This window comes from Panicum virgatum, chromosome 9N, assembly GCF_016808335.1.
Source record: "Panicum virgatum strain AP13 chromosome 9N, P.virgatum_v5, whole genome shotgun sequence".
NCBI lineage: Eukaryota > Viridiplantae > Streptophyta > Magnoliopsida > Poales > Poaceae > Panicum > Panicum virgatum.
The window spans coordinates 12,870,959-12,886,424 of NC_053153.1; the positions used below are offsets into that span (position 1 = coordinate 12,870,959).

The 15,466-nt window shown below is 50.4% G+C and overlaps 1 pseudogene; it reads right to left on the reverse strand.

Annotated features, from left to right (window-relative positions):
* Positions 1-7,683: 7,683 nt before the first annotated feature.
* LOC120687310 lies at positions 7,684-9,231 on the reverse strand (annotated as a pseudogene).
* Positions 9,232-15,466: the final 6,235 nt, after the last annotated feature.

Below are 15,466 nucleotides of genomic sequence, written 5' to 3' on the forward strand. Positions count from 1 at the left end.
TTCTCCCTGGCTGACAAGTGTGCCAGGGCCGCTGAGGGCCACGCATGGCACTCAGCCCCCCAAGACGGAGACGCCAAGGATGGAGGCTCCGGAGCTACCGTCCAGGGCGGTGGCAAGAAAAAGAAGAACAAGAACCGGGGTCGCGGGGAGCCACAAGCCGGCGGTCCGGTCGCTGCAGCAGCGGCAGCGGCTGGGGGCCAGAATATGCATGGCAAGCGTCCACGCCCGCAAGGTGGCAACGGAGGTTCATCCCCAGTTCATCCCACCGCTTGCCACAGCGCCGCTGACTGCCGCGAGATACAGAAACTCGCGAAGCGGGTCAGTGGGCGGCGTGAGCAGGCCTCCAAGGACAGCTCACCCATCCTCGCCAGCGGTCTGGCAAGGAGAAAGCCTCTGACAGTGAGGCCGCTGCCGGGGAGAAGGAGCTGGGGTACAAATCCCCCGCTCGGGAGCTGAAGGGCGTTTACAGCCACGACAACACCGACTCTGTCAACGAGGAGCGCCGCAAGAAGTTGTACGTAATGTACGGCGGAAGCTGAGAGCTTGTCTCCCAGCGGGACGTGAAGACCCTTCGCCGAGAGGTCCTTTCGGCGAAGCCGGGGGTCCCGAAGGCGGCGCCGCACCACAGGTGGAGGGACACCACCATCTCTTTCGGGCCATCTGACTGCCCGGAGAACATGGCCGGGGCTGGTGTACTACCTCTAGTCACCGTCCCTGTCATAGCCAACATCAGGCTCTATCACGTGTTGATTGACGGTGGGGCTGGCCTCAACGTCATCAGCTATGCAGCGTTCAAGCAGCTGCAGATCCCGGAGTCCAAGCTGACTCCCTCTCGCCCATTCTCTGGAGTGGGCCCACATCCGGTGTTCCCTCTGGGGAGCATCACTCTTCCGATCACGTTCGGGACCAAGGAGAACTTCCACACAGAGAGCGTCTAGTTCGATGTTGCGGAGGTGAACCTCCCGTTCAATGCCATCATTGGCAGGCCGGCTCTCTACCGCTTCATGGCCATTGCCCATTACGGGTATTTGGTCCTGAAGATGCCTTCCCCTGCCGGTGTCCTCACCGTGCGGGGTGACCGCACCGCTGCCGTCGCTGCAGTTGAAAAACTGCATGCTCTGGCGGCAGAGGCTGCACGTTCCGAGGAGGACCCATCCACCTCGCGAGCCAAGGTTCCTGCCAGGGCACATAAGATTCAACCGTCCGACCCGGACAATGTTCCCGTGAAGACCGTGCAGATCGGAGCGGACTCCTCCAGGACAACCCGCATCGCGAGAAACCTAGAGGAGAAATAGGAAGACGCGCTCATCACTTTCCTACGGGCAAATGTGGATGTGTTCTCCTGGGAACCGTTACAGATGCCCGGGATCCCTAGGGAAGTGATCGAGCACCATCTGAGGATCTACCCCGACGCCACGCCGCTACGCCAGAAACCTCGGAAGCAGTCCGTGGAGCTGCAGAACTTCATCCGTGAAGAAGTCCGCAAGCTGCTACACGCTGGCTTCATCGAGGAGGTCCACCACCCCGAGTGGTTGGTCAACCCGGTCGTCGTCCCAAAGGCCAACGGGAAGCTTCAGATGTGCATCGACTACACCAGCCTCAACAAGGCATGTCCCAGAGACCCCTATCCTCTTCCACGTATCGATCAGATTGTGGACTCCACCTCCGGGTGTGACCTTTTGTCTTTCCTAGATGCATACTTTGGTTTCCACCAGATTCAGATGTCTAGAGAGGATAGGAAATATACTGCTTTTGTAACAGTGGATGTACTTTATTGCTATATTGTCATGCCATATGGTCTGCGGAATGCCTTACCCACGTTTGTGCGAGCTATGAATAAAACTTTCTGTAATTTAATTAGAGATATAGTTGAGGTATATGTCGATGACATTGTAGTCAAGACTAAGGTAGGGTCAACACTAGTTGAGGACATGTCCCTCGTCTTCGACCGACTGCGCGCCACACGTACGAAGCTGAATCTCGAGAAGTGCGTTTTCGGCGTCTCGGCAGGGAAGCTGCTGGGTTTCCTGGTCTCACATCGAGGCATCGAGGCAAACCCAGCCAAGATCAAGGCGATCGAGGCGATGAGGCCTCTTAGCCGCATCAAGGACGTCCAGAAGCTTACTGGATCTCTGGCCGCTCTTAGCCACTTCATTTCGAGGCTGGCTGAGAGGGCCCTCCCCTTCTTCAAGCTATTGAGGAGGTCCGGTCCATTCTCTTGGACTGAAGAGGCTGAACAAGGCTTTCAGGAACTGAAGCAGCACCTCACCTCACTGCTAGTGTTGGTGGCTCCAGAGCTAGGTGAGACGTTGTTTTTGTATCTTGCTTCGTCTGCAGAGGCGGTCAGCATGGTGCTGGTGGCCGAGAGAACGGAGCAAGCTCGCCAGGGGACACCAGGGTCTTCCCGGCCAAGGATGGTGAGCCGGACCACGGACATGGGGGTCCGGCAGCCACTCCTCTGTCTGAAGGTCTGGACCCCGGATGAGGGGGTCCGGAGGAGCCTCGACCCAGTGGGAACCCAGAACCGCTGGGGGCCCAAGGACCTGAAGCGGTGGACAAGGGCGAGTCGGACCCGGTGGCCAGGGTCTGGACCATCCAGAAGCCAGTCTACTATGTCAGCGAAGTCCTCCATGAGGCAAAGGCCAGGTATCTTGAGACGCATAAGCTTATCTATGCCATACTTATTGCGTCCAGGAAACTGCGCCACTATTTTCAGGCACACAGAGTTGTCGTAGTGACCTCTTATCCGCTGAGAGCGATCCTGCACAACTCCAACGCCACGGGCAACATCGCCAAGTGGGCAGCAGAGTTGGCAGAGTCAAAAGCCAAATCCTGGCTGATTTCATAGCAGAATGGACTCCTTCCCCAAGCAATTCTGGGGGTCCGGACCTCAACGCCGGACCCCCGGAGCCGGAAGTCAGGACACCAGTCTTCACCGAGTCCCACTGGACACTCTTCTTCGACGGGTCTGTTCGCAAGCAGTGGGCTGGAGCTGGTGTGGTCCTCATCGACCCAAACGGGGATCAGCTGAAGTACATGGTGCACCTTGAGTTCAAGGCCACCAACAACATGGCAGAGTACGAAGCTTTGATCTTTGGCCTGACACAAGCCCTGTCTCTGGGGTCCGGCAGCTCTTGGTGAAGGGAGATTCTCAGCTGATCATCAAGCAGGTCCAGAGAGATTGCAGCTGCAACAATCCCCAGCTCGCGGCATACCTCATTCACGCGAGGAAGCTCGAGAAGGACTTCGACGCCTTAGAACTGCAATATCTTCGAAAGACGGTTGCTGAGACCTACCGCCCAGCCTGCCGAGCTGGGTGAAGGGGATCAAGCTAGCACCTCGAAGCTAGCGGTCCCGGCGGCATTCCATCCGTGGTGCCCGCCCAGGGTTGTGTGCGCTGTTGAGGACCCTGGAGACCTCATAGAGCCACTCCCACCTGCTCAGGGAGGTCCCGATGCATGGATCTCCGAGATCCGGGATTACCTGAAAGACAATATCCTTCCTGATGATGATGTGTCCACTGAGTGCACAGTATGATTGGCTAAACGCTACGCGGTGGTAGAAGGGGATCTCTACCGTCGTGGCGCCAATGGTATCCTCATGCGGTGCATTTCCTAGGAAGAGGGCCACGAGTTGCTCGTGGAGATCCATGGAGGCGAGTGTGGAAGTCATTCCTCATCTCGCACGCTTGTTGGTAAGGCCTTTCGGCATGGCTTCTACTGACCGACAGCACTCCAGGATGCAGCTGAGCTGGTAAGGTCCTGCAAAGCATGCCAGTTCCATGCAAAACAAATACACACACCGGCTCAAGCTCTGCAAATGATCCCGCACTCATGGCCATTTGCCGTATGGGGCGTGGATATCCTGGGGCCATTCCCCCGGGCCGTCGGCGGGTACCGGTTCCTCTACGTCGCCACTGACAAATTCACAAAATGGCCGGAGGTTACCCCAGTGGTGAACATCACCAAAAAATTAGCAGTCGCATTCCTCAAGTCCATTGTGTGCAGATTTGGCCTCCCAAACCGCATCATCGCGGACAACGGGACCCAATTCAAAAGCAGACTCTTCCAAGAGTACTGCGAGGACATCGGCATCCAGCTATGCTTTGCGTCCGTGACACATCCCTGCAGCAATGGATAGGTCGAGAGAGCGAATGCAAAGGTCCTTAGGGGACTCAAGACCCGCACCTATAACTGCTTGAAGAAGCATGGTGCAAAATGGGTTGATGAGCTTCCGTGCGTGTTATGGGGCAACCGGACCACACCCAGCCGAGCCACCGGGGAGACCTCATTCTTCCTGGTCTACGGGGCTGAAGCATGCCTTCCCCCGGAAATTCACCTGGACTCACCACGGGTTCAGGCTTTTGACGAATCCATGCAGGAACAACTGCGGCGTGACGATGTGGACTTCGTTGACGAACGAATGTGGCGAGCAGCAATCCGAAATGCACGCTACAACCAGGCGCTCAGGCGTTATCATCAACGGTTCGTGCACAGTAGGGAGCTCCGGGCTGGGGACCTCGTCCTAAGGCGGATCCTGAATCGAGCAGGGCTCCACAAACTCTCCCCCAACTGGGAGGGTCCCTTCAAGGTTACAGAAGTATGCCGGCCCGGATGCGTTCGCCTTGCCACAGAAAAAGGGGTGCCGCTACCCAACCCACGGAACATAGAGCATCTGCGTAAGTTTTACGCTTAGACAGAACAAGAAATGAATTTTTCCTTTGTAATAAGATAGGATCAGCGTGCGGTCCAGGGCGGTGGGGGTCCGTCCTCGTAAACCCGGCCTCTGGCATCCATCGCACCATCGGCTAGCATTAATGCGCGGCCCGGAGCGGTAGAGGTCCGCCCTCATAAACCCGGCCTCTAGCATCCATCGCGCAAGCCATGTATATCAAGTTGCAAAGGAAATATTTGCTTCCAGTTCTGCCTTTGTGTCAAAATTTTATTTCGCATTTCGATTCTCGAGCTTTTCCCTTTTTAAACCCCGCGCGGACTTCCACTCTTGTCGCTACAGCTAAGATCTGTATTGAGTTGCCGGACTGCCGTACATGTCCGAACCCCCTTGCTGCTGGGAGAGGGGTCTGGACCCCTAGGGACCTGCTCTGGAGAGGGGGTGCTTGTTTCCTGGGGTGATCCGGTGTCCTGTGTAGCCGCTTAGCCGGTTCCGTACCCAAAGCCTACACGCTCAACCACCCTGTAACGAGTGCTCTAGTACCCGGAGCTAGGTAATTAGGGATCCGGACCTCGTTCTAGCTCAAGGGTTGGCTTTCTAAGTCCTACACGGCAGGTCCAGCTTTATATCTCAAAGGATCGAGTAGACAGAATGGCCTCACCCACTGCTAGGGAGGGGTCCGGAACGTCGGAGTCAGGTCCGGTAAAGTCGTGATTGTTTCCGGGAGTGGTCCGGAGCCCTGTGTAGCGGCTTAGCCTGGTTCAGTTTCCCATGTTTCTCCCAGATGGCTCGCCTCTCTCCTCCTGTATCGTCGCCGTCGCATCTTCTCCCCCGATACCGCTGCATTCCATCGCCGGCGGTAGCGGCTCTCTCCTCTGTGTCACTGATGTCGCTATCCTTGCAAAGAGGATAGATAGAACTCAGACCACGCACTTCCGCAGCCCTTCTCAGACTTCCAAGATCGATTAGTGTAGTGATCCCCTTCGATTGCTGATTGAAGCTGCAGATCCAATCCAAGACATGTTTCTTGTATGACTAGGTATATACCTAGAATTCCAACAGCTGATTTGATTTTGGACAATAGTTGCAGAAGATTTTGTGAGTAATTCTGAAAAGCAAGATAAAGAGGATTTGACGAAGAGATGCTTCGCTGAGCTTCTGAACAGAAGAAGCATGATTCAACCTGAAGAGACCATTGACAGAGAATCACAAATTAGATCCCTTGCTTCGTTCGGAGAAAGATTTTTTTTTGGGTGATGCCTGCGTGTTCACATCTTTTGCCAGTCAAAATTTCTTTGAGTTCTTATTCTTAGCTCCAGGAGTTTAATGGCCAGCATTGGGATCGGAAGGAAGGCATCAACCTGACAGGTATAAGTCTTCTTCTGGATATGTGAAGGTAGAGGCAAGGAGTAGTTGTTTGAAGCTACCCATGGAGATCCAAGGGTTCTGGCAGAAAGCATGGAGAAAAAATCACTACCTGGAGCCGGAGTCCGTCCTCATCAGAAGCGTCGATTTCTCCGGACCGCCACGCGTCCGCCATGCGGGATGGGGCTGCAAAGAACAGAGTTTGCAGCCCCGTGTACCGAATTTTTTTCCCTCACGGACGTAGCTAGTCCCATCACACACCGAGAATCTTACTCTAAGTGTTGAACAAGCCCATCAAGTTTGGCGCAACTCTAAGGCAGGTTTGAACCTCCAACCACTGACTTGAAGCAGATCGGTTCAGAGCCACCAAATCTGGACAAACCTCCTTCTCCTTCTTCTTGGTCTCTTCTCTCGTGTTGTGTGTATTCTGTACCTCCCCCTCTCAAATGGCGTCCTGAGCAGGGCTGAGTGGAGGCTAGGGTTTTTTTTGTGCTCTTTACTCCCTTTAGGAGTATCCTCAATTGTTGGATGAAGGACCAACGGTGCACAAGCATTGGGCTTGTGGGCTATTTTGCTAAGTTTGATGAGCTCCAAATCATCCTCCATGTGGAGGGATAGCCCAACACCTAGTTGGTTAGGTTAACCTAGTTGGTTAGGTCTTCAATTACTGGAGTCTGTACTCTGTTGCACTATACTCATAATTAAGCAGCCTTTTGATTTTGTTAACTTGGCTTTTAAGTTACAACGCTAGTTCATATTCCTGGGATTTTGGCTAGAGATATACATTTCATTGCAACATATGCATACTAATAGGATCACTCTGATGTGGAAATCCCTATCAGTGTCAATTGGTGTCAGAAACGTGATTGTGCATGCTAATATTTAGTAATAAAAATAGGATGGTAAAGGATCTAGAAATTTTAACAATCCACTCAAAAAGTCACCGGGCTCATATTCGATATGTTTTTGACCTAAAAGTGATTAAGCGCTGAATTGAATTGTGAAGAGGCCAATAGACCTATTATCTATTATCACCCCAATTAAGATGCATTTATGAAAATGTACATAGAAAAACTATATTTTTAAGTAACGGATATCGTAGAATTTCTTTACATTCCATTTGAGTTTTTTTAAGAAAAAAATCTTATGGACGTTCACACATGGTTCAGAAAACACACGCCTGCTTTCTTTTCCCATGGGCATTGCTGGAAGCGTCCGTTCATCCCATGAAATAAAGCGGACTAGATTTTTTTTAATAGATTACCCATCAGTAATTGGCGATGCCTGCACCTAATCAAACTTTTATCTTTATCTTTACACGAAAAGGTTAGCAGTCACGTACGGGACGTAGCTAGTCACATCACACACCGAGAATCTTGCTTTATTTGTTTAATTATTCCTCACTGTATTGGGGAGCTTCCTCTACATGAACAATACACCGTTAGTTCTGTCCGCTGCGTGATTAGGACAGTTATTCGGAGCAAACAACACTAGGCATGACACACGCACGGGCGCGCAACAAAGGTTAAAACAAGCGTTTCCTCAAATGGAATTACGAATCGATGCTAACAAAGCGACGGCCACAGCAACCCTGCAGTATGATATCGATGGCTGGATGTTCTCGGTTAATTCTTAATTTTTCTTATTCATGGCAGCTGGCCGGATCAGTGATTGGGTATTGTTAGGCGATACTGTAGCATATCTTCTTGAACTCCTCGAGGTGGCCCTCGAAGAGGGACACGTACGCCTCGATGCCACCGTCGCCGAGGAAGGAGGGCAGCAGGAACATGGTGCCCTCCATGGGCAGGTACGACGGCATGAAGTAGAACGGGCACCCGCCGCCGAAGTCGAGGTCGTAGAAGTTGATCCCCAGCCAGCTGTCCACCTCCAGGTCCGGGCACAGCACCACCTGCGACTCGTCGGCGGTGGGCGCCAGCCCCTCGGCCTCCACGGCGCCGGAGGAGGCGAAGTCGATGAACGACCGGAAGTAGGCGTCGTCCACGCGCGACACGGCGCGGTGGATCAGGTCGGCGGCGTGCTGGACGGGCCGGGAGACGAGCTCGCCGGCGTCGGCTCGCGGGAACGCCCAGAGGACCATGTTGCCGAAGTACTCTCGCGGCACGGCGGGCCGCATGCGTGTCCGTCCGTTCACGGAGATGCGGAGCCTGGTGGCGTCGCCGGCGCCCAGCCCGCGCGCCAGAGGTGGCCCACCACGCTCTCGAAGGTGCTGTACCCGCGCCGCTGCGCCGTCGGCGGGAGGCCCGACGACGCGGCCCGCGCCTTGAGCCGCGCCACGAACTCCTTGGTGAAGAGCACCTTGTGGACCTTGATCTTGTCGTGCGCCGCGCCGCCGATCTCCTCCTCCTCGTCGTCGCCGCCGCCGTCCTCGCCCGCGGCGCGCCTCTTGGCGGGCAGGTGGTACTCCGTGGCGCGGTGCGGGAACTCGACGAGCGGCGGGTCCCGCGGCTGGAACCGCGTGGCGCGGTCGCAGACGGGGAGCGGCCCCACCGGCAGCCGCCGCGTCGCGAGCCCCCACGCCACGAGGAAGTTGCCCGTGGCCTGGCCGTCGGCGACGTGGTGGTGCGCCGTGAACCCGACCACCAGCGACCCGCACGCGAACCGCGTGAGCTGCACCTGCGCCAGCTCCTCCACGGGGCCGTCGATGCTCGGGTGCAGCCGCAGCAGCTCCGGCGACGGCCTGAACGGCATCGACCGGGCCAGCGGCGCGTCCACGGTGGCCTCCACGAGCCGCGCGCCCGCGTCGCTCAGCAGCACGGCGGGGCGGCCGTCTGGCCCGTCGCCGAGCCGCCCGGCCCACTCCCGGTACACGGCCAGCGCCCGCGCCAGGCCCCGCTCCAGCGCCGCGTTCGGAGGGTTGGGCGGCCGGAACGCGTAGATGACGGCAATGTGCACGTCGTACGTCACCCTGTCGAACACGTTCAGCGGCACGCTGTCGCCGGTGCTCGGCGCCACGCCGCCGCCGTACTCCGGCTTCACGACCCTGGAGCTCGTGATCTTGACCTTCATGGTGCCTCTCCTCGTCGTCGTCGTTGAGCTATGAGCATCCACGTACACAGGTGAAACTAGCTAGCCTCCAGCTACTACTACTTGGTGTGCTCTCTGCTGTGAGCTAGCTTAGCTGAGAGAGGAGAGAGACCGAGTTGTGTGAAGTTGTACGTGTGGTTTTGTTTTGGTTTGCAGCTCTGGTTTTTGCTGGCTAAATACAGGGACAAACACATCATATATATAGCTGTACAACATCTATATGCAAGCTTGGAAGTGGTCATGGATATGTGAAACAGAGAGAGGTTGACACGGCCTTATCTAGCAGGGAGAGGTGGCTTGAACCGGTCCCGGAGCTTCATCTTGGGTGTCTTTATCGCCGAACCCCTGGTGAGCTCTCGTGCGTGCATGACATTGCATCAGCTGGCTCTTACCTAATTGTACATCTTTTTTCTCTGTCTAACTTATTAGCAACGTGACACTTTGGAACAGAGAGAAACGGAGGAACAACGGGTGCTAAATACTGTAGAGGGTGGAGATGACAGTGGGTGCCTGGCTAATGCCACCATGCCTTGTGGTTAACGTCGATCGTTACAGCCGATGGCTAGTTCAAATAAATACATGTTGCATTTTACCAAATTTGAAGCGCTTCCTCCTTGAGGCTTAATAAATACATACTTTAAAAAAGTCTAAAAGGGAAAGGTTCATCGATCGCGTATGACTGGTTTTAGAAATATTTCACGCACATGTCAGCGCTGACTGGTTTTGGAACAATTTCAAGTGCTATACAAATACTATAAGATTTGCAACGAATGATATCTTTATGTCTAAGAAATAGCAGGAATGAACTAATTATCCGCTGACCGGAACCTGCAACGTTGGATAATCCAGTTTTGGATCATCCTTGATCCAACAGTTGGCGGCTGTCTAGAATCCGTAATTAACAAAATTCGGTAGAATTTTTCTCCAAGTCCGAGGCAGAAGTAAGCAAATAACACCCATATTTTAACACAAAACATGGATGACTGGTAGTTTGGTTGGGGTAATCAAGCCAGTTTGGCTTCCCGCACAGAGACTTGAGACCTTTTCATGTAAAGTAAAATCGGGGAGAGGGGGTGTCTATCTAGCACATTCTGCGATTTGGATCGATCCCATCGCAAAAGCTAGAGGTCCTTCTTCTTCCTCCGCTCCACCGTTTGCTCCACCGCCTCCCTCGGCTCCAGCGCCTCCGCCGCTGCAATGCTAACTGAGCTCGCTACGACGCCACCCAGCCACCACCGCATGGCTTTCTCCTCGCCCCAGCCGGCGGCCATCACCCACCGGGGGTCTGGCCCCGCCGGGCCAGCGGCGCTCCCGTGCCGCCTCGCCCTCCGCTGGCCAACCCACCGCCGCCGCCTCTAGGTCCGGTGACCATATAAACCTTGGTAATCCGAACCCTAAAGGTCCGCCGCCACCCTCCACCACCCCGGCCGCCGCCGGCTGCTCCCCCCCCCCCCCACCAACCGCCTTTTGCCGGCCACCCCTCCCCCTCACCTGGCTCACCGGCGGCCGCTCCCCTGGCTCGGGGAAGAAGATGAACAGGAGCGGAGAGCGCTTCTGCGATGCCTCGACTCCTAGCCGCGCGCGATATGAATAGCCTCGCCGTAAAAATCTAGGCAGAAGCGGCAGGGTTGCTGGTTATAGTTACCACGGTTCCACAGTAATTAGACAGGCGAGTTAGCTTACGGATCGTGATTCTTGACTCCTGTTTTTTTTTATCTCAAATGATTTTATTATTTTTTTAGATTGTGGAAAAAGTTCCGGCCTTGATCATTTACAAGTGAATGACTACAGTCAAAAGAGTTACAAGAGTTCTTAGACTACCTCAAATGAGGAATTTCATGAATACAAGAAAAAAGCTATAAAACAAAAGAAGAAACCTAGAAGACTAAGCTTCAAACTTCTTCTTCGTTTTCGTTTCAACCTTGCTATGTATTCACGCTTACCAATCCATCACATCATTCGCATGCTTAGAAGCTTGATATCTGAATGGTCTGTAGCTTGCTCTTTCCGTATAAACCTCTAGCACATCGACAAAGCCTCAACAAGCAGCATCATTGCCGGAAGAAGCTCAGATTGAAACCCGCAGCCACCAAACTGCATAGCTGGATCTCCAAATGATTTTATTATTAATTTCGCAAAAAATCCTCGTAGCAGTAAGCTTTAGCGCAATGATTTAGACAATGATTCTTTGTTACTAAAAGAACTACTATAAGTATAAATTATTCGAAGCAGAGAAATTAAATGTTCCAAAAAAAAATGATAAAATCATATTCTTCCTTTTTCCCATTTTAGCCAGTTTTAGCGGTAAGAAGCAATGGGAGAAAAGTATCTAGAATGTTGAGTTAAATATAACGGTCAGAAAATTGAACAATCTAGGGATAAAAAATCATGCAACAGGTAAGCAGACATAACAAAATTAATACACATATAAGGAAAACACAATTGTAATCTCAAATATTAACATCTGTATTTTTTCTATATTTTTTCCAGAGAAGTGTACAGATCAAATATATGTGTGTGATGTTGTCTCACCAACGGGTACCTGCTTAGCACGCTGAAAATATATCTAGACGTAAATGTTATCACCTGTCTTGAGTTAGCAACTCGGACCCCAAGTGGCATTATTGGCATTCGATGCAGCACTTCTAACTCAGTTGAGTTATACAAATATAGCTCTAGCAAATGTCTCGGAAATTGCCTAATCATATCATCCTTGCATGACAAACCAAGTAGGAGGGATAAATTACACAAGCGTGTTTGCTTACAAGCTAAAAGCTCTACCTAATCGCAAGCTGAATTATCAATATCGATCTAGTGAGTGCACTACTGGACCGTGATCAACTGATATGTACTACCTCCATCCCAAATTGTAATTTGTTTTGACTTTTCTAGATACATATATTTTACTATGCACCTAGATATACACTATGTCTATATACATTGACAAAACTATGTATCTAATTCTAATAAGCAAAGTAATAAAATAGCCAATTCTAATAAGCAATCTGGTGGTTAATAACATACACATAGCTTGCATTCATATATTTTGTTTATCCTGACTTTTTTCTTAATTGAAAAGCAGGTTGGAGTATATTAGCAGCGAGATTGAGATCAATTCATATTATATGAGCATGCTTGTCTGAAAGACTAATTGTTTTCACGTGGATGCCACTTGCCCACTAGCTTGTTACTGGCCTAGCCAGTGTTGCTTCTTTCATCTCATCTGCCAAATTGACCAGCTGATGTAGAGGGATCTGTGGTAAGTTTTGCTTGTACATAGACTTGATAATTCTCACTTCTGTATCTAATTCTATAAGAGCAAGTTATCACTTTTTTGCGATGATATATTGCTTAATTGGTTTGTCGATTATGTTTAGTAGAGTACTTAAAAAGATGACATCAACATCACACAGTGAACTTCTCACCCCAGTTGACACCTCAGCCTTAGGATGTGGTGCAGGTTGCAGCATATTACTTGAGTGTTCTTCCCTAGTTGTCACCGACCAAGAAAACTAGGTGTACTGATTCCGAATTATTGGCCTGATCGATTGGATGCTTAGAATAATCCTTTAAAGAAACTGCTTAGAATAGTCACTTCTGTGTTCAAGTCTCACCGACGATCCAGGTTCATCCAACAGATTCAATCAAAAATTGGATATGGTTTCTGTAAAAATGGATAGAAAGCAATTGAAAATGAAGTTGGTAGATATTTTGAATAATGCACCAATCTTACAAAAAAGTGAAATGGATATAATTGAAAATGGAGTTGGTAGATATTTGACTAATATGCTCCTAGCTGGTTTCTAAATTCGGCCGGGGAACATATGTTATCACTGTTGATCATGACATCTAGAAGTGCAGCTAGTCTATGTTACATGTTGCAGATCCACAAGTTTTGGTCCAAGTTTTCCTTATCAAAATGATTTCTCAAAATGCACATTATGGCATCACTATCCCAGTAAGCATGTTTGTTGAACAATGATATATATGCCTTCTAGTGTGATATATATAATCAGCAAAGACAAAGGTGACTGGACGGCATAAAGTCCTGAGATGGACAAAAAATCTGATGTGAGATTGTGAGTGCAAAAGAGAAACAAGCTCTGAGAAGTTCACTTTCAGCTCGACTACTTATTTGTTCTAACATTTTAGGATATCATTTACTTGTCAATTTTAAGGGATCTGCCTGATTATCCTGTAACTGCACATCTTACAGCTAGACAGGAACAGTGGCAGATCCAGATGCCAACACCATGTTTTCTTCATTTCTCTTCGGCCAAATTTAGCAAATTGCAACCAACGAATTATCTGCTGGTTAATTTTCACTCTACCTCCAGTTAGTTGCTCGTACAACTCAACTTACCTACTCCCAGATCTCAACTTAAACACCCAAGAATTAAGGCAGCTAGCCATAGCTTTCTTCCATATCAGCCGCGCTGGCTCTTACCTGCTGGTGCAGCATTTCATCGAGCAGCTTCCGCAGATGGCCCATGCCGCGATTCTCGATCGAGGAAGGCAGCCCGCCAGACCCGTCGCCCCGTCGGAGGCCGATTAGGCGTGGCTTCTCCACTAACACGTCTCGGGTCTGCCACTGCTGGAGTTCGCCATGCATGCGTGGCAAAGAGTTCGGGCTGACAGAAAATGTCGCCTCTGGCTTTGATGCCGCACGTCTCGCCGGAGCGGCGCGTACGGCGGCGTCGCATTCCGGACTTACATTCCTCGCTGCCAGAATTCCTTCGTGCTCGTGAAACCGCCGCCGGCGTGGTCAGGCACGTTCTGGTAGACGCGGTTGTTATCCGCCTACTCTTCCTGCTGTCCTGCAGAGTGCGGTTTCAGGCAGGCACTTTCAGGACCATCCCAGACAGGTTCAGAACATGAAGCTGAAAATAAGAGCAACTAGCTTACAGAGCTCTTGAGCGAAAAAGAAAATATTTGCAGCATTCTAAGAGATACTAGTACTAGCTCCAAATATTTGAGCAATTACTGTAATAGGGCAAGAAATAGTATGTTAGGATGGCAGCATGGACAGGACTGCTCGTCAAATGTCCACGCTTTGGGAGTAGGTACAGAGCATAATTATGTGTCAGGCCTCATTCAGTTATATAAAAAACTCCAAAAATTTCATGCTATATATATTCTTTTTTTCGTTTCCTATGATTTTTTTAAAAGCGTAGGTATAATGTGGATTCACATGCTGGATGCGTGCGAGTAGCCGGATTGTATTAATATCGATGCACAATGTTGTGTATTGGTGTTCAATCAGGGTTGTTCATTAGAGCTCAGTCTGGCGAGGGAGCACATAAACTGTGAAAGGGCCGGATGTACAATTTTGTATATAGTCCACTCCAAAATTCATCAAGACAATATAAAATGATCTTATTGAAAGTTAATTTGAAGTCCTAGCTTTGGTCTCCTGTATGTGCATACGTTAGGTATATCCTAGGATGTAATGAACTATTTTTGCCAATCATTGGAGTTGGAGATATCTCACAATGATAGGCTTAGTAATATACGATTTGACCAAAGTTTACATAACTAAGTTATAATGGCAAGTGGGATTAGAAATCAAGTTGGACAGTTGCGCATAGCTTTCCATAGAGCTTGCCTAACCGCGATACCGTTTCTGTTGAAAAGATATGTATATATGCAGCAATTTGTTTTTTTTTTGTTGACATTTGCCATCATACATATAAATGATCACAACCTGTACAAATTCTTCCACTTGATTTGTTCATTGTCAGAAAAATATCGTGAGCCAAAAACCAGAGTCTTCGTTTGAATAACCAGAGTCTTTATCATGCGATTCGGTCTCCATCGCTGCCTTCATGCATGTATCAGGGGTCGGGAACAACTGGAGCAGCAGTTATGCAGCAAGCAAGAAGGATGCGTAGAGGCCGGCTTGATTACAAGCTTGTCGCATGCAGGACTCGGAGATCGTTTGACGTCGATGCACATGTCACTTGGTTTGAACCTACTCACCTAATAAGCACAATCATACAAGTGATCAGAAGTGTATCATCAGATGGCGAGAAGAACACTGGTGTTTTTGGACGTACTACGGGTAGAATCATCCATCGAATGATCCATTATCGCGATAAAAAAATTACTCTTCAGGATGCATGTGTGCGGTATAGTCAAGTGAATGGACGAAAAGAACAGAGACGAAGGACGTCACTGCATATATGATGGCTGAAGCCTTTGCCGAGTATTTAAAAGGTTGCTACTCCACTAGCGTGTATACGTTGACCAGTGGCTTGCATTCCGTGTGTTTGCTTGCCCAGTCTCAACTATTGGTCTATTGCATGAGTCATACACCAGTGCTTGCATCGACGTCACAAACTAAATTAGGTTGCATCAGGCAGTACAGCTGCAGAGCATTTGGTCA